General features: G+C 35.3%; 1 pseudogene; it reads right to left on the bottom strand.

The window, feature by feature from the left end:
* Window positions 1-562: 562 nt before the first annotated feature.
* LOC149559292 (DExH-box ATP-dependent RNA helicase DExH12-like) lies at window positions 563-19,770 on the bottom strand (annotated as a pseudogene).
* Window positions 19,771-20,546: the final 776 nt, after the last annotated feature.

Below are 20,546 nucleotides of genomic sequence, written 5' to 3'. Positions count from 1 at the left end.
TTCCAATAGAATTTAAAGGTTTTCTTTCAATTTTCAATGTCTATCCTTCTATAAGGGACTTAGTAAATTTGGACAAGGTCCTTTCTAGGTTCAAGTATTTTCACAAAGAGGAACAAGAGAAAAATTTGGTCATTGAGGGGGGAATCCAGATACTTCTATGTTGTGAAAACAGTATTAACTATTTAAGTTATTACAAGCTCAACACAGTAACCACAAGTACACTTAGCTAGTTTTCTAAAGTCTTGATTCCCAATTAATTGGTTGCATTAAATGCAAGAATGCCACATTTCATCTTAATATTAACGTTAGTAATGATTTTTTGTATTGAAATCATAGATTGGTGAAACCAATGGCAAAAATTGTTTATTAACAAATTTTTAACTGAAATCATGTATCACTGAAACCCATGGTAAAAGCATTCAAGTTACTAGATGAAGCTTATTCTGTGAGTCCATATATTTGAGTTGCAGAGTTTTGCCACACAATCTTTCTCCATCATCATATATTGACCATATCAACTTCATGCAAAATTTGTACAACTGTGGTACTTGGTAAATAACATTCATTCCTTTCCATTTTCTTCATCTTCTACTTCATTCACATTGACTGTGAAAGTGTACTCTTGATCACACCCAAGGTATGAATCACACATGAAATATAGTGTATATGTCTTCTCTCCAAGCTCTGAAGGTGCAATAAACTCAAGCTTGACTTTAGTCTTCCTCCGGAGCGATACCCTTTTAATGGCCAACAGTTAATTGCTTTTTAAATCCCCAATTACTAGCCACCATCCTTCTTCCTTTGCTTTGGGATACCTTGGTGCATCAACTAGACCCAACTCCTATCTACCTTCAAGATCTCTTTCTAGAGTGACCTGCACTGTTACATTCTCTCCAACCATGACATCATCACTATCAACTATGTCATATGCCAGATCAATGTTTGGGAAGCGATTACAAAAATGAGCAATGTCTAACAACTTTGAATCTGTCAACTGTAATAATGCACACCTTTCATCATCATCCATCTCAACTAAATCAAAAATAATTTCAATGCTTTTCCTTGGATTTTCATGGCACTTCTTAGCGAGTTCCTTGGTGAAATGTGGAAGCTGTAATAGGACAGAATCATGGTCCCAAAGACCTTGTGTAACCATTTGGCTCAATTCCATTGCTGCAAGAGCTGGATTCAACCAACCATTACTAGAAATAACATCCACCATAGCTTGAAGAAGCCGGTTAGCAAAAAGAAGCACTTCTTGCTGATCTAGTGCTAGGTTGCTAGCTATGACATGCCTTGAAAAGTGAGCTTGCAACAATGCATTTTCCTTTACATGTGGATCAGTATATTTTGGTTTGTCAATAGCAAACTGTTGATGATTTATCAATTTTCTTATTGTTTCTTCTTCACTTGGCTGTATGGGAAGTTGTGAATACTCTAAGGTAGAAGCAAGAATTTCAAGAAGCCTTTTTACCTTTGTCTTTGCAGACAAGGATGAGCTAAAGACTTCAATGGTGGTATAGCTAATATAGTAGGAAGATGTTATCATCCCTAGGTTCAAAGGAGAAAGATAGATATCATCTTCTATGGCAACACATTTTCTTGATTCCAAATCACTCAGCGTACTCTCTATAAGCTCAAAAAGGTGGTCTGACAAATGCTTGTGGCGGACACCTTGAAGATTATAGTAATTTTGATTATGTGTGAGTCTTCGTAGAAGAATGTCCAAGTAAGATAGTCTACAGCATCCTGCTTACTTTCAATAGTACCCACGACAACTTCAGCATTGATATGATCATGGAGAAAGTGATATAGATGACTCTCCACAAGAAATGGCTCATATAAGAAGTTTTTATAATATTCTTTACGAGGTGCATGGCATAAAATTACACACTTTCTAGCATTATCAAGAAGAGGTCTACAGGCACGCCCCATCATTTCGAGAAGATTAGTTATAAGATAGTCTTTGTGAGTGTTTTCCCCTTCGTCATAATATTGTGTACCCATGACAACAACCAAATAAGTTGACAAAGACAATCCCCAACTCATTGAACTATTTGCAACGCACACCTGAATTGCCCCTACACTGAACAACTAGGCTACAAGTTCCTATTCTACCAAAGTGATACCTTCATGTAAATATCCAATTTCATTAGATAATGCATGGCTCAATGTAGGTTCTTTCACTTTGGCAATGAAAATTTTCAAATCTTCTTCAGTAAATTGAAGAATTTGGGATCTTTCCCCACCATTTGCATTTGAATAAGTTAATAAATCAATGGCAGTAAGTCGAGCATGTTTTCTTGTTGGCACGAACACTAGAGTTGGTTTGCCTCCTTTTACATGCTGAATTATTGATGTATAAGTTGGCTATATCAACACCCTAGATATGAATCTCTAATGGTACAGGATGGACACTAGGGGGAAATCAAAAAGGCCATGTGCAGTAGCTCCAATCCACTCACCAAGATCTTTAGCATTTACAAGTGAAGTGGAAAGAGCAACAATGTGAATACAATTTTCAATTTGACTTGAAATATACCTCATTCTAGAAACAATTACTTCCAATATGGGACCACCCTCTCCACCAATTAAATGAAGTTCATCAACAATAAATAAGCTGACTTGATGTACTTGCTTACATTGTTTCCATCTGCAAGATAGAGAATCCCATTTCCTAGGTGTATTTATAACAATCTAACCTTTCTCAAGTAGCTTCAAATCAGTTGCATTCTCACCTGTCGATTCAACTACTTTCCATCCCAGACCTTTCCCAAACTTTTCCTCCCATTCATAATATTTTTTCTTTGCAAGTGCAGCTATAGGAGCAATGTAAACAGATTGAAATGTATTGTCTCCACCTTTTTGATGCAGTCATAGCAAAGAAAACTCAGCGCAAACAATCTTACCACTTCTAGTGGGTGCTGCAACCAAAACATTATCATCTAAGTTATATAGGACTGTAAATACCTATGTTTGAATAGGATTGAAGTGCCTAAACTGCTAATACAAAGCCTCGTATGAAGGATTTCTTAATGCAGATACAGGAAGTGGCTACAAATCTAATAATTCAATTGGAGGTGGATATTTCTCTGGCAGAATAAGATAGGATTGGAAAATCTAAAAATTACTACTATCTACACTCCATATGAATTTGATATCTACACTAACTATACCTTACTATATTGTGCATAGGTAGACTATACTATGATCATAAATAATAAATAGGATTGGTCTTGTTCGTGCCCATCATGTCCACTATTAAACATGTTATATTTTCCTATCCTATGCTTTCCTCCACACTTTGGAGTTTATTGAACTTGCAATACATGAATTCTTCATGAATTGTAGCAGGCAATCCATATAATCCTTTATCAACATAGAGTTTATCACTCAGAAAGATGGAGATGGGAATGGGTGGGATGGGTAGCCTCTTGTTGCTAGTATATAACTAGATCTCCAACCAATCTTATAGTATGTAATATGAGCCAACTAAGATATATAAGGTCATCACTATCTATATAAGAAGGCAGCACCAGTGAGTGTTTTGCAGTTCCTAGCCGATTGTATCAAGGATTTGAAAAGTCAAATATGCAAAGGCCCCTATATTTAATGGGGGCATCTCCAACCATTTCTCTCCCCTATGATTCTCCTCCACCTCCAGCTACCAAAAATGGATTGACTCTCTATCTACAGTTGTTAGAAGATGAGGAATAATTTTGAGTCCCTTTTTTTCACTTGTTTTTAGACATAAAATAAGAGAGTTTGTAGGAAACCCAATAGTGAAAGGACATTTACAGGAGTTGCCTAAATTATGCAAACACCAATGGGGGCTCACAAATAAAAAAGTCAACATTTTGACAAATTTGACAACATTAAGAGTAGTTTCTATTAACAAAGGGCATAGAAAATATATGCAACCTTAATGTAGATATGACATATAAAAAAATGGCAAGGTTGGGACCTAGAATACAAGTTTGGCATTTATCCCTTTTTTGAGCCTCTGAGACAACTTTCTTATCAATCATAATAGTACAATATTCCCTTGTAAACATGTAGAGAGGGTTCCTTTAAATTTATTGTCTATAGTCATGCATCTTGACAATAATCAAGTTGTCCTAAGTATGTTAAAAGTACAATTAAGAAGAATACAAACTAGTGCCATATTTAGACATGTGGGAAAAAAAATTATAATGTAAGATGTCCATGAAGACTTTTAGAGGTCTTAAGCTTATGTATTCAGCAAAATCAATAGAGGCTTAATAGGCTAACACCTCACATTGTTTTGAATTTTTTTTTTGAATTCCCTATATTATGTTCTTGTAGATAAAATTCTTGAGCAATGAGGAAATATCAATGAAGGATCCACAAAAATAAAAACCACCAAAGAGATGAAAAAAGAAACACTCACAAGAACTGAGATATAGACCAGCAATCATCATTAAAACTAGCAGAAGAACATGACTGCAAGCAGACACAAAACAGCAGGTCAAAAGCCAATATCAGTCAACGTGACTTGTAACTGAACTCTGTTAAAGGTGTCAACAAGGGGCAGGGTGGGAATGGAATTTCCTTCCATTTTTCAAAAGAGTTAACTTACTTGAAAGACTCATAATCATGCATCAAGTTTTCCCTTAACATTGTAAGAATCACCACAACTGGCAATATCATTTCTTAGTTCTTCCAGTAGATTCCAACACTTTCCAATTATAATGGGGTAGAGAATGAACTTTGATATAGTTTGTGCATTGCATGAGTAACCTAAATCCTTACCCATGAGGCTTCACCTAATATGTTCCATCACCATCTCAGACATCACAGTATTATTGGAGTGTACATTCTCATGAATATATTGGAACAAAGAGAAAATCCCAATATTGTGGAAGTGATTCAACCTATAGGCCTGAAAGTCAAGTTCTAATTCCAAACACCATGCTTAGATTACACTTAAACACTTTTGGCAACTCTGAGCGATCTTAAAATCATACACAGTGGGAATTATTTGAAACTGAAGTAAAAGAAGGTGGGTCACTATCTTGTTATCTCCAGGAGGATTTCATTTAACTTTCTTAAGTAGATGAGTGTATCTAGATCTAACAAAACCATGTAGTCCAGAGGAACCTAATTTTTCAACAGAAATTGTATTTTGAATGTTGTGGACTTAATAGTGGGAAGAGTTACAATTTTCAATATAACAACTTACATGATGTCTTCTCATGGAATGCAATGATTACAAGATATGTATGAAATGGATTAGTTGAAGGGATCTATAAACATTCAATAAAATGAAATTGAAATATGTAGACATAGATTCTACAACATATGCTAACATTCCTCGTTACTGTACTCAAATAAGATCTTTGGAATAGAGCACGGGTATACATCAAAGTTTCAAACCAAGTTTCCTTTTGTGCCAAAATAAGATCTTTTAGCAAGTTTCTAGTTGTTGGCACAAAACATAAAGCCAGGTCCAAGTTAATCAATTTACTTAGTTAAAATGATGGAATGGTGGCTATGGTTAATTACTATCCTAATGGATAATAGTTAGAAAACCTGTGAAACACAAAAAACTTTGTATAGACAAAAGAAGATTCAATGGTATCCAACACACCATTCAGTAATAGCTTACAGCTACTTAGCAATCCCAACTACTTTTTGAAATAGATAGACCTCAACAGGGAGCCACTCTTATTGAGAAATCAAAGGGTTTAATTCAATTGTTTGAAGGGTAGAAGTATATTTCATTCAATTAGTAGAGAACCTAGGGGATTGGGTATGAAAAACTCTCTCAGTTTTGGAGATTGGGGCACAATTTGGGATAAGGTAAAAGTTTAGTACAAGATATAGGAAATGACTATTTCATATTTTAAAAATATATTAAAAAAACTCAAAAATCCCATTTTAAAATATAACTAAATGAAAAAATCTTGAACAACCTAAAAGAATATATGAAATTGTTTAATGTAATACTAAATAGTATATGAGATGTATAGTAATAATCCACTAGATATATAATTCTTCTGATAGTTATAACATGTATTAGGATTTGTATTGCATTAACTAAAGTTACATAACAAGTAGTCAAAAGCATGAGCTAAGAAATGCCAAAAAAGAAAAAGAAAAATGTTTGTACCTACTCCATGAATTTCTCTAGTAACAAGCTCCAATATTTTAGAATCATCCAATGGGTATCTAAGAAGCTTCTTTTGAACATTAGAATCATTAGACTGAATTGCACCCTACAAAAAAAAACCCAATCATTATTGACTGCACAACCTAGTCTTCCTAATAATGATGAAATAGAAAATCAATGATAGTTTGCTATCCATGTGCAATAAAAAATCTGAACCATGACTAGATCGAGTTCATGAAATGAAAAGAACAATGAGTCACTCAAAAGTAAGAGTGCAACATGATTGAATGAAGTTCACAATAATAAATGTAAAGATCATAGTATTTAATAAAAGATTATGACAATGAAATCTTATATAGAAGATCTAGAAGGCACCAAGGTTAAAAGTTACATAGAACAAAATATGTATATACATAGAACTTCCAAAATGGACTTAAGACGATGAAAAAGTACAAGAGCATTCACTGTGTTATTTATGCCATTCCCTTGCATTTTTATTTATTCCCAATTTGATGATGTTGTTTCAATCCCCTTTGTTTTGTAGGTTGCTAAAGATCCATCTGGGAAGGACATCAATGCACTGGAGCAACACATAAAGAACTTGCTTTGCCCTTCAACGCCATTTTTCTTCAATACTATGTACGATCCATACAAGGAGGGTGCAGATTTTGTTCACGGATACCCTTTCAGTCTATGCCATGGAAGCAAAAAAAACCATAAATAAGCACATAAAGAACTTTCTTTTCCCTTCAATGCCATTTTTCTTCAATACCCTATACGATCCATACAGGGAGGGTGTAGATTTTGTTCACGGATACCCTTTCAGTTTGCGCCATGGAAGCAAAAATAAGCATACAAGTCTTTCTGCCATAAAAATGAATTAGGGTGTGAAATAGAAAACTTTTCATTTTAACATAATGAAGCCCGTGTTGGTAGAAATTTTGACCAACACGGGCATGGATTTTTCAAAAATGACTTTTTTCCTTACCTATTCTGACCAATTTGACCCCATTTTAATAGATGGTCAAAAATTTTGGTCTAAAAATGGGGTCAAATGTACTAGTGAAGGGTTCCAAGATAGGTTGACATTTATACCTAAAGGCACACAAGACAGGTAAAAAACCTACTATGCAAGCGGGCAAGTGTCATTACACAAATCACGCTAGAGTTACCCTGGTAGTCTCTCAAGACCCTAGCCCCCTAGTGATCCCTATGCAACCACTAGTATCCTCTTGTACTAACAAGGCATACTACAGATGTAAGGTCACAACCAAACATTCTCTCTACTCCCATCCTAGTCTGTACTAGCACTTGAGGCATGGGCAAGAACATACAAAGACTCTCATTAGGTTCAATTTACTCTCATTTAGTGTAGTGTTTTCACTTATTAAACAATTTACAACGGGTTACCCTGGAAGCCACTTAGGGCCCCGACCCCCATTGCAAGCCACTTCTCGACATTACATATAGATTACCTACCCTAATCTCATGAAATCACAAATCAAAGAATCATAGTAAAATCACCTCAGCCCTATACAAGTGACTAGAAAGCATCAAAGATAAATCACAATAGCCATCGGTTTTCAACGAGCAACCGAAAAGTATCCCAATATTACTGATCAGGACTCAAAATGGTTAAGTCTGATATCTCATAGCATAAATCTCACTATCCCACAAAGATACTGAAAATACTAATCAATAATATAAACACAATCAACATAGAGCATACCATCACATTACCATGGTTCAGTAAAAATAATCAAGATCGAGTCAGCATACTTTCACACTCACAGAACTCCCAAGCCTCTAGTAGATGTCCTAGAACTGGTCAACAATCTAGTCAACCCCAAATATAGACATCACACAAAAAATAAGGTGTAAGCTTCATGTTTTGGTTTGCTTTGAAAACACATGGTTGGGTTAAATATAAGGTTTCAATTTTCATTTCAGTGTATGTTTAAAGTAAAAAGATTCTTTGTTTACCCTATAGTTTAACTCATTCATTTAATCAATTAAAATATAGAATTACCCCATTATATTTTAAGTCAATTACCTAAAATATTCTAAGGATAATCATTTATTTATTTATTTTATCAAAATAATAACTAATGATCTTTCAATAAATTAGTTCCAATTTTAGAAAAATCATTATTGTTATAAAATAAATTAAATTAAAATCTATTAAATATTCCTTATTTTTTAATTAATTTTAATTAAATTCTATTTAATCAAATTAATTAATAACCATATAAGTTAATTACATTAACATCCTTAATTAATAATTACAATTATAATAATAAATTCATTAATTAAAAATGAATTAAATCTAACTCTATATTAAAATTTTATTAATATAAAAAATTAATTTATTAATAAAAATTTATTAATTAAATTAATAATAATAAAAATATTAAAAAATTATATTTAAACAAGGCATTATTTTAAGGCCCGCCAGCCTTGGGCATGCAATACCTTGCTGACGCAAGGCTTGCGGTGATAGCAATATAGAGTACCACTGTCGTCACAGTACCTGCGATGACAGGTACTATACCGCAGGTAAAGGCAAGGGGGATATGGGGTTATTCCCACCCCTCCCACTCATTATTTTTTTTAAAGTAAAAAATAATATACAAAAATAACGTTTTCCATTAAAAAGGGTTTTTTTAATTAATTTAATTTATATTAATTTCATAATTAATAAAAATAAACAAAACAAATGTATTTAAAACATAATTTTTTTAAATCTCAATCTCACCATTAATCTGATTGGGAATTTACAGTGAACGTAAACTACTATTTATTTTTTTTATAATGAAAATTTCCATTATAATTCAATCCCTTCCCAATTAATTTCTCATTTCTTTAATTTACTAAAAGAGGGTTATACATATCTTTTGATTTTCCCAATAAACAAAACATTTAATATTCATACTAGGAATGCATATTACTGAAAACATTCGTCGCAAGAATTCTTTAGAAAAACATTCAACAAACACGATGAAGATAGGAAAGAAAGAGCATAATAAATTTAGCAAATAATCACAAGTGCCTACCTAAACACTGATACTAATTGCTACACTCAAGAAAATTGTAGAGAAATTCCTCCTCTCAAAACCTTCTCCTTTCTGAAAATTCCTTCCTTCTCCAAAATTTGCAGTCCCTCGAAAATGAACCCCCAAGTTGTGATATGGAGTTCTCTCCCTAAAATCGGGACACTAATTGTGGGTTCACCCGAGAGAATTCCTTGCTCACCAGACTTCAACTGTAAATTAACTTTTTTTTATCTTTTCTTTTTCTTTTCCCATGCACGTTTATTGAATTATTAAATAACTTTATTTAATTTTTACTTGACTTCTCTTTTAATTAATTTATTAAATTTAATCGCATGTATGCATCATGCAATCATAAAACTTTAATAAATTAATTTCTTCTCCTCTTCTTAATTTATTTTTGAACGTTTAATTGATAAAATATTTATTAACTTAACTAATAATATTATTTAGTATTTATTAAAAATAAACTCTAAATATATATTATTATTAAATTAAATAAATATTGTCACGTTCTAAATTTATTCTTATAACTTTTATCTTCAAATTTAATTCTTTTTATTTAATTAATTTCCTAATTAAGTAATCTTAAAATATCTTAATAATTTTCTATTAAATTAAACCATTAATTTAATCTTTTAATTAAACTTAATTAATAGAAAATTTCACCAAAGACTCATAAAATAAAATATGAAAACCCATCATAGCAAAACACATACAAAATCAAACTAAAGGGTTATAATCATGAATTAACGTCATTCAATGCATTCGGAGGGTGGTCAACTTAGATACTTGTCTGAAATTTCTAAGACAAATAGCTTAAAGGTTTAGGATTTGGACTTAATAATTTATCTCCCCTCTCTTGCCATTGAGATAATGCGATAGGGTATGCTCATCCTGGCAATTCAAGAAAATTGATACCCGGTACCTGCAACCTACATAAAAAATACACATGCACAAACACAATATTCTAAGCTAAATAGGCAATGGCAGGAAGTGGTGCATTGTGTAGATCCCAACTAGCAGGTGACTATGACTCCCTTCCTTAACCATATCAGAAATGTCATACATAAAGAAAATATACACACACACGATACACATGTATTAGTATCCATAAGAAGACACATGATAATCCATCTAACTAATCATCATCAATAATTGAAATCACTGAATAATCATCATGCATACATGAAGTATAGAGTACCAAGTAATCTCATCATATATCAATTGAATCTAAAATAATATCTAATAATCTCTAAACAATGCTACTAATTATCAAACATAAAACTAGCATAAAAGAGTTCGGCAATGATAGCAAAAAAGTAAACTAGGGGTAGGCACTACATCCACCCCCCAGACTTAGCCTTACTCTTGGAAGCCTATAAAAAAGTAGGGATATAAATCTCATAATCTAGATGCATCCTCCCATGTAGCTGATGAATCATCAGTAGGGTCCCATTGAACCCTTACCTACTCCATGGTTCGACCCCTGAGGGTCAACTCCTGTAGCTTCAAAATGCAAACCGGCTCCAAAGCCAGCTACCCGTCCTCTACCTACAATGCATTCATATCAAGAACATGTACCACATCAGGAATATATTGCCTAATTACTGAAACATGGAAAACCTCATGAATGCGAGCTAGGCTGGGTGGTAAAGCAAGATGATAGGCAACTAGACCAATCCTCTTAAGTATCTCAAATGGTCCCACAAAGTGAGGTGCTAGCTTCGAACCCTTTCCATAATGGATCAGACTCTTCCACAGATGCACTCTCAAGAAAACCTTCTCTCCCATAGCAAACTATTCATCTATCTTATGAGCATCGGCATACTTTTGCTACCTAATCATGTTTCATAGTCAAGTGCTCTCGGATATGCACTACCTATTACTCCATATCTCGAAGCATCTCAAGACCCATCAAAATGCAATCCTCAAGGCTATCCCAACTCAAAGGTATACAACAATGACAACCATATAAAGCCTGGAAAGGTGTCATGTCAATAGAACTATGATATCCATTGTTGTAAGTGAACTCCACTAGGTAGAGATAGTCCTCCCAATGAGTCTGCCTATCCATCACATACATCCTCAACATATCCTGTAGTACTTGGTTCACTCTCTATGTCTGTCCATCAGTTTTTAGGTGATATGCTAAACTAAAATTCAACCGCACTCCAAGCTCATGTTGCAGCAATGTCCAAAATGTGGAAGTGAATACAGGATCCCTATCTAAACTGATCTTTCTGGGAATACCATGTAGTCTCACGATGTCATGCATGAAGACATTAGCTATAGAAGTTACAATGTAGGAAGACCTTATCAATGAAAAATCTACCACCTTAGTCAACCAACAAACAGTGACCATGATAGCATCATGATGACGAGAAGTCATAGGTAATCGTACTATGAAGTCCATAGAGCTGATGTCCCACTTCCATGAAGGAATGAGATTTAGTTATAAAAGACCTATCGAATGCTAGTGTTTTGCTTTTACTCTTTGACACTCTAGACACCTAGCCAAAAAATTACCAATGTCGCACTTCATCCATATCTAATAGAATAAATGCCTCAAGTCTGCATGAATCTTCTTGACACCTGGATGTGTCAAGTAAGGTGCATGATAGGCCTCTGATAGGATCAATGTGTGAAGCTCATCCAGTAATGGCACATAGATCCTTCCTGAATGTCTCAAAAGGCCATTTGACTATAGTACATAGTCTAAAAACTTACCCTCCAATGGTCTCCCTAAATCTATCTCTCTACACACCTCCTAATACCAAGTATCAGTAGGGAGTGCTTGAAGTATTTGACTCCTCAAATCAGCACTAAGAGTCATAGATAAAGTAACATGTCTCCTGCAACTCAAAGTATCTGCAACCATGTTCTCCTTCCCCTAAATATACTTCACCTCGAAGTCATACTCACATAGAAACTCAATCCATTGCCTCTGTCTAGCATTTAGATTAGGCTACATGAAAATGTGTTAGAGACTGCGATGATCGCTATGAAGTTCAAATCTATGCCCCAACAAGAAATGTCTCCATCTCACCAAGGCATGAACTACCACTGCTAACTCAAGATCATGTGTAGGATAATTCAACTTGTGATCCTTGAGTTTACTCGATTCATAGGCAATCACCCATCCACCCTACATCAATACCACCCCAATTCCCTCAAGAGAAGCATTTGTACACACCATGAAATCACCTGTTGGATCAAGTACTGCTAAGATTGGTGCACTAGTCAAAAGCTCCTTGAGCTTCTAAAATGCTTCCTCGCATTTCTCTATCCATAAAAACTTATTTCCTTTCTTTTGAAGGAGAGTGATAGGATGTGCTATTCTGGAGAAGTTTTGGATGAATCTATGATAATAACCAGCTAGACCCATGAAACTATGAATTTTCAACATAGTAGTGGGTGTAGGCCAATCCATTGTTACCTAGATCTTAGCGAGGTCTATAGAGATACCCTCACCTGATATGATGTGCCCTAAGTACCATATCTCTGATTGAAAGAAATCACACTTTGCCACATTGGCATAAAGTTGATTATCTCTCCAGCACTACAAAACCAAATGCAGATGTTCCTCATGCTCCTTTTAGGACTTACAATATATTAGTATATTATCAAGAAACATGAGTATCAATCTGTCATGATAGGAATAGAACACTCCATTCATCAAACACATGAAAATTGATGGAACATTTGTCAGCCCAAAAGGTACCACTGTGAACTCATAGTGCCCATAGCAATCTTGGAAGGTGGTCTTATGAATATCATCTTCCTTGATGTGAAGCTGATGGTAACCTGACTTAAGGTCAATCTTGGAGAACACTGTAGCTCCCTTGATCTGATCAAATAAATTATCAATCCTTGGTAGAGGATACCTATTCTTTATTGTCACCTTGTTCAACTATCTATAATCAATACAAAGGTGCAAAGAACCATCCTTCTTCTTCACAAAGAGCATTGAAGCTCCCCATGATGATACACTAGGTTGGATACTACCCTTGGCCAAAAGTTTCTCCATCTGTAGGCACAACTCACTCAACTGAGTGGTTATATGATAAGGAGCTCTAGAGATAGGCTTCACTCCTAGAGTGAGGTCAATGCTAAAATCAATATCTCTCTTTGGGGGCATGCCCAAAATCTCACTCGGAAAGACATCTTCATACTCCTATAAAATAGGGTCATCCAAAGTCTTTCTTTTAGGATCTTCTTCATCCAGCTCACTTACCATAACAACAAATACTTGACATCGCTTATGAAAGCTCCACTTCAATTGCATAACGAATATCATCCATAGAGATATAGGTCTTGGTATCCCCACAATCTCCACATCCTTCCCTTGGTCATCTTGACTTAGAATGATCTTCTTCATGTAGTCTATATGAGCTCTATGAGATCCAAGCCGATCCATACCTAAGACCACATCATAGGAGCCAAGAGGAATAACCCAAAGATCAATTGATCTCACAAACCCTCCTGTGCCAAGTTCGCACTTATGAACTACTGAATCTATGGAAACCTTAGTGCTTGAGGTGAGTTCCACTTGCCAACCCTAATCTTGCTTAACCACTTCTAGTTTACACTTAGCAACTAGAGATGGGGAAATAAAATAATCTATGGCACCTAAATCAAATAATACAGAGAGAGGTGTACCTCAGAAAGCTCTTGTAGTCTCAACCATGGTCCCCTAATGGTCTACCTAATGATGATCTACTGCTGCAAAAACCTTATGAGCTCTACCTACATATCCAAATGTGGGCTTATATGTTGCTAGCCTAGGACCTTAATATTGAGGTGCTCGTTGTAGACAGTGAGCTACAATGTCTCCAACCTACCCACACGTAAAACATCTTGTGCCTTTGCCAGATCCTCTCCCCATAGGAGGTACATTTGATCGCTAGTGGCTATCCCTACTAGCAAAATATTGGCTTCTATGTGTAGACTGAGTGTACTAGTTTTTCCTATTGCGATGTGCATTGCAATTGTTCTTGCAGTTAGAACTACCACCACCACTATGTGCCTGAGGTTATGATCCCTTCTGCTGATGTGACTGTTGAGGCTTCTATTGGTTCTAATTTCTCTTATTAAAAGGAGGCTTCTTATTTCCACCTAAGTTGTGGTTGCCCTTAGATCCTAATATTGTAGGCACTCCCACAAAACCCCCATGTCCAAGGTTGACACTTTTCTCTACAAGGATGGATTGATGTACCGCATCTTTGAGGGTTTTAGGCTCAAACACCTTAACACCCCCAACTATACAATTGTTCAAGCCTTTGATGAAATTTTGTGCCAATTGTGTTGGGTTGTCACTAAATCTTGAAAAGGGCATGAGCTCATAGAACTTACACTCATACTCTACTACGATCATAGTGAACTATCTCAGGTTATGGAACTCATCTACTCTATGATGCTTCCATTCCTTTGGTAGGAATCACTCATGAAATTTTTCAAAGAATATCTCCCATCTATGATTTACATGACCAGTACCTTATCCATTGGGAGCAAAGAGTCAACTATTGGCAAGAGATCTTGTTCAATTAACTCGTAATTGAATTTATCAACTATAATCACCTATTTCCATTCTTATGTGATATCCTTTTCATAAAATCATTAATTCTAATGATTTATTGAAGCATTTGCATAATCCATTGAATTAAAAGCAATAATATAACCAATACACAACCCATCTAGATTGTATTCAATCAATTAAACCTTATTCAAATGATCTCAAAATTAACAAATTCATAAAAGAGAGACAGAAAATGGTGACACAGATCTGGTGTAAATACCCTTTTGCATTATCCTTTTTGCTAACTAATACAATAACCAATAGAAACTCAATAAGGAACCTAGAAATTCATATTGATTTTGTCATTTCTATTTTTCATCAAAAAGTACATGACTGGAAGTAAACAAAAAAAAACAACTACATATGACTAAACCGAATGTACTTTCTTGACAATTTAAAACATACAAAAATTTGGACCCTCACAATGCCTTAGAAACTCATTTATATAACATGAGTTGCAAAAAGAAAAGGGCAATTGTGAGTGACAGGTGTCCTTTTACAACACTAAGTACAACAACCTTTTTCAAAATATCTTGGACACCTTGATTCAAAAAGAAACAACAAAAAATAGTTGCAGATGACAGTTGGAGCATAAAATCTTTAACTTTGTCTTTTCTCTAACTGCTCCCTACTGGTAAGGCTTTTATTTCTGTGATTTCTTCCCAGACAATGACTTCTCTCTTGGTGGGCCGTTTGCATGTCTTGGTTGTTTCTAGTTCATTAACAGATTTCTGCCACCTGGCATCAGTGATCACTTTCCCTTCTGTGGTAAACCTATTCATTTTAATTTCAATCTTGAATAGGCTATCAATTAGTTCATTGAAAACAAATTCACCAATATCACCTTGGAAATGGATGCCACCTATGGTAAGTCTACAATATGGTTAAAAGAATTAGACCATTCATTGAAATCCTTTACTTTACTATCAGAATCAAGGTTAGAAAGAATTAGAGAATGAAAACCACTTGTTAATACTTTCATTTTATTCTATATTGCTGCCAATTTCCCTATGAAAAATTGCAATAGATCTTTCACTTTGTCCATGCCTTCTTTTACAACAATAACTTTATCTAGTAGATTTGGCTTTTTTGCTAACAATGAGATCAATCTATCAAAGAATTGCATATATGGTCCTCATTGTTGGAAGATTGGATCAAGCCATCCAATTGAATCCTTGCATACCTATTCTAAAATTGTAGATTGATGAATGCACTATAGGCATCTCGAGACATTCTCTTCAAAGTGCTTATATGGCTTAGTACATTCATCATAACATTTTTCTTCATTGCACTATTAGATTGAGGAGCTTCTATTTCCATATTGACCACAGGCACTGGCACTATTACCCCTATAGGTGTCTCCTCTATTTGGGCCTCTACTTCTATAGTGTTCCTTTCTTCTTCCACCTGCCTAGGTGCTCTTTGAGGGATACTACTTCTGCTTCTACGCTCTGAATTTTCCCCTCCAACTTTTCTATTCTTTATTTCTGCACATAGCTTGTCTTGAGCTCCTCCTCATATAACTTTCTGACATCAAGACATTCATTGTATATAGTAGTAAGCCTATCCTCAATTTCATCTACCTTTACCTCATTTATGACTGCAAAGTGTTTGACTAGGCTAGAGATTTCTTTCCTAGTAGTATTTTCTAATGTCCACACAATCATGTTGCCCTTTGCAGTTTCCTATATATCCATCATTCTGGGCTTTTTGGTGTCAAGGGCAACAATCCACACTGCTAGGGTTTTTGTGTTTACATTAAATCATGACCCCCTCTTCAATCCCTCACTACTACTGGCTTCATAACTGATGGATTTTTCTTGTCTCCTCATTTGATCAAGAACAAAAGCTTTCACAATATCCCAATTTGGTATCAAAATCATACCACTACTGTGCACCAACTCCCTAGCTTCTGTAGGGTCATTGTTTCACTTTTTGGGTCATAGGCTAGCAATCTATCCACCAATTCTTTATTCTTCTTTGGATCCTCTCCTAGCATGAGGCTCAATGTGAGCTCATTCTTTTTTATTTTATAAAGAAAACTTTTAAATTCTGATGATTTGATAAAATCATCATCTTCCATAAAAAATTTAGATTGGATGAGCTTGTCATCCAATCTTGATGCTGTAATTTGAAGATCACTTGAGGCTTTTCCTACCTCTATAGCCCTTTGATGTAAATAAGTTTGCCTAATATTAGCAAAATACTCATCATTCCTTGGCATCACTTGTAAGGTTCTACTTACAACCCTCTCTAGGATGTGCATTGTCTTCTGCCTTTTATTGCCCTTTGGCACCCATGTTGAAGTTGATGGTTGCTCTTCTTCCAACTGTACATCTAGCTCAAGATATTCTCTATTTATAATGGCTTCCTCTCCCTTTGGCTCATGTGGCATCTGAGACATGATGTACTCAAAATTTTATACCATTTTTCTTAGGTTGCCAAGGTAGGGAATCTCTGTGTAAAAACCTTTAAAATCAGGGTTGGTCCTTCTCATGGTTTCCTCTACCTTCCTTATTTCACCATACTTTCTTAATAGCTCATCAGCCTCCCCTATGGCTACTATGTTAGCAATTAAATCCTCCATAGGTATTGGCTTGCTTGGAGGTAGGATGTATCCCCTAATGGCCTTAACTTTATTGGTAATATAGTTTCCAGGGTCATACATTCTATAAGGCCCAGTAGCAAATTTGTATTGGCCTAGGTACTCACTCAACTCCTCACATGCATTTTTTCCTATTTCAAAATCTCCTACCTTAAATGTTCTACAGAAAAATGTGGGCTTGTGCAGAGAAGGAGGGATCATTTCTTTGTTCATCAGAAAAAACTGCCAAAAGAATTCAATAATGGCCAATCTAGGGGGTAGATATTTGGGTAGAATGTGAGGAGGCTGTGGGCATGCATATATTCTCATCAATGTGCACTCCTTAAAAAAAAATATGTCCTCCCAGTTATGATCTAATTTTATTTTCTCATCTAAAAATGAGGGTCTAAGAAAAGTCTTCAAAACATTTGGTGCCCTAAAGAAGGTATGGTCCAATTGCCTCATAATAACAGAACTAAACAAATTAAAGAATACAAGTGCATTTGAATAATGGAATTTCTTATCCCAAATGTGAGTCCAAAGTTGCATAGCTAACTCACCAAATTTATCAAAAGTCTGATCAATGAAGTCATGTCTGATGTAACCAATGTTGTGGTATAGGATAAGATGCATCAGTAGTGAGTAATGGTGGAACTTGAAATCTTTCAATTCTCCCTTCTTTGCATTGACAATTTGATTGTGCATGTTGTCCATGATAAAGGCCACATAATCATATTGTTTATGGTGGAATGGGTCTTGTATGTCACAAGCCATCAGGAATAAGGAACCATAGACACAATTCTCTACACCATCACTTCCCAGAACTTTTTGTAGCCCATATATTGTATTCTTGAAGTAATTCTTGAATTTTTTCAAGGGCGGAAAATCCCCCACCTTATTTGGAATCAAGCCTACCTTTTTTTACATTATAAGGGATATGGGGCAGCATAACATTGTTCACAAAATAGGTCTTATTTCTCCCAAATTTACCTTGTAAATCCTCAATGTCAATAGGTACATCCATTTGCCCTTCCAATCCAAAAGCCTCTATGAAAGAAGTTCTATCTAGTGTGCACAAAAAGCTCCCATTATGCCTTTGGAATTTCCTGGTGACTGGATTGTAAGAACTTATCAGTGCTTTTAACAAGTCCACATCAATGGACACCTCTGGGAATATCAACTTTTCCATATTCCTATTCCATGAGTTGCAGACTAGCACATTTTCTATTATGTTCTGGTAGAAATATAGAAACAAATTAAAATTTTCAATTCTAGGGCATTTTGCATCCTTGACTAGGAAGTAAGGGTCTTTGAAGATGTGGTCATTTTCTGAAATGGCGTTCGATGACCCTAGAAGAATTTTTAACCAATCTTCAGCATGCTTATTTGGTTTTCTAACCCTTGACTTTTTCTCAATTTTTTTGGCACCCTTCTTCCTCTTTCCCTCGGGTGTGACTTCTAAAACATCATCACGCTCATCTTCAACCTCTACCTCTTCTGTAGGCACCTCCTCAACCTCCTTGTTAGCCATCTTCTCTGCAATTATACTTTAAACTCTTGCACAGTAACACAGAAATCACAATGCTATGGATACTTGGAGAAATTTTCAGAGTAGGAACACAATTTCTTAGAAATGGCAATACTTTGAATGTTCAATCAAATATTTATGTTTTAATCATATAGTCTACCAGCTTTTTTAATAAATTCTACATGCAAGAGCTTTTAATACCACCCTCATAGGCTGATAGCAAGGAATATCAACCATGAAATTTGATCTTGATGTCCTTTTTAGTGTTTTATTTTACTTGGCCATGGTGAATTTGTCCTTTTTTTGAATTGGCATGACACCTCAGCCACTTTCCTTTCAAACTTTGGTCTTCTGCTCTCACGCTGAGTCAAAATATTTCAATCTTCGTAACCCCAGAAACACCCTTGGCAAGCCTTTACATTCTCTCAATGAGGCTTCAAAATATCCCAATCATAGAAGTGTTAGGGTTTCTTAAGCATTGTATTGAAGTCTCCTATATGCTCTTACGCAGCCCCTTCACCATAAAATCTCAAGTGTCCTCAACAAGTACCTTCATTCTTATGTGCCAAACCTTCCTCGTATGAGCATAAAACCTTTGTTGCAACCTTCTCTTTACCCTTTACGCTCACACGCACACATCACCAAAAATCTTTAAAAACTTCTTTACGCTGCTACACTCTCTTCACTACACAAGACATCGTAACACTTTTCATACCCATTTTTTGATCATACACTTAAGGCTTTACACATGGTATCATAATGCCCCTTACCTTTTCTTTATTTCTCCTTTATGCCTACACGAGTTACCTTAACCTTGTAACATCGAAAAGCCTTTACAAATGGCATCCCACTCTTACGTTTCTCCTTTCTCATACTAGTGTAAAGCCTTTTCTTCATTCCTTCCTCTATCCTTTTATGCTTATATGCTCAAACTTAACTTGTAACCACGGAGAAAGAGATGAAATAGCTCTTCACTCATATGCTTACCCTACAACTGTAAAGGCATAATGAGAAATTTCATCTTTCACTTATCAATGACCCAAATTAAATCTCAAAAAAATGGGAAAGAACATCGCTGTTGATTTCAAGCACATGCAAAATGAAGAACTTCAGTCATCTGCCACGCGGGTTGGGCCCATCTGATATGTATGACATGTCACCACTTGTTTCGCTTACATCAGGGCCCATCTAACAACTCAACAGGTCCCACTTAGCATGATCACTATTATAATATGGCTTTTATGGTTGTCTACAAGTCCAAGAAGTATATGCCTGTAAACACAATTGAACCTCACTTTCGCTCTTACAAAATTCGTTTTACATGTAGAATCATAAAATACTTTATGCATTCTTACAAACCATCCTTTACGCCATGCTGGGGTATTATGCCCTCACACCATTCATTAGAACATAGGTGCGTAGATCAAAACCCAATACCTTTCCACCCCTCTGCTTAACTGTTTACTTGTAACCCCATAAAGCAATCTGACACATCTCCTTTTAAAATCTTTTATGCTCACATGCTTAATACTTTAACATATGACCGAGAATACCTTTTCAAGCTCTTTTCGCTCCTTCCCTCAACCTATCACCGTAAAGTCATAATACCACTTTCAAAGCACAAAAAGCCTTTACGCTCCTTCGCCCACGGATCAATCGTATGATTGAGGAAC

Source organism: Cupressus sempervirens, chromosome 5 (genome assembly GCF_028749045.1).
Source record: "Cupressus sempervirens isolate cs-2001-9-10 chromosome 5, ASM2874904v1, whole genome shotgun sequence".
Classification (NCBI taxonomy): Eukaryota; Viridiplantae; Streptophyta; class Pinopsida; order Cupressales; family Cupressaceae; genus Cupressus; species Cupressus sempervirens.
The sequence above is the reverse complement of the archived record's forward strand: the minus strand, read 5'-3'. Positions and strand labels throughout refer to the sequence as shown.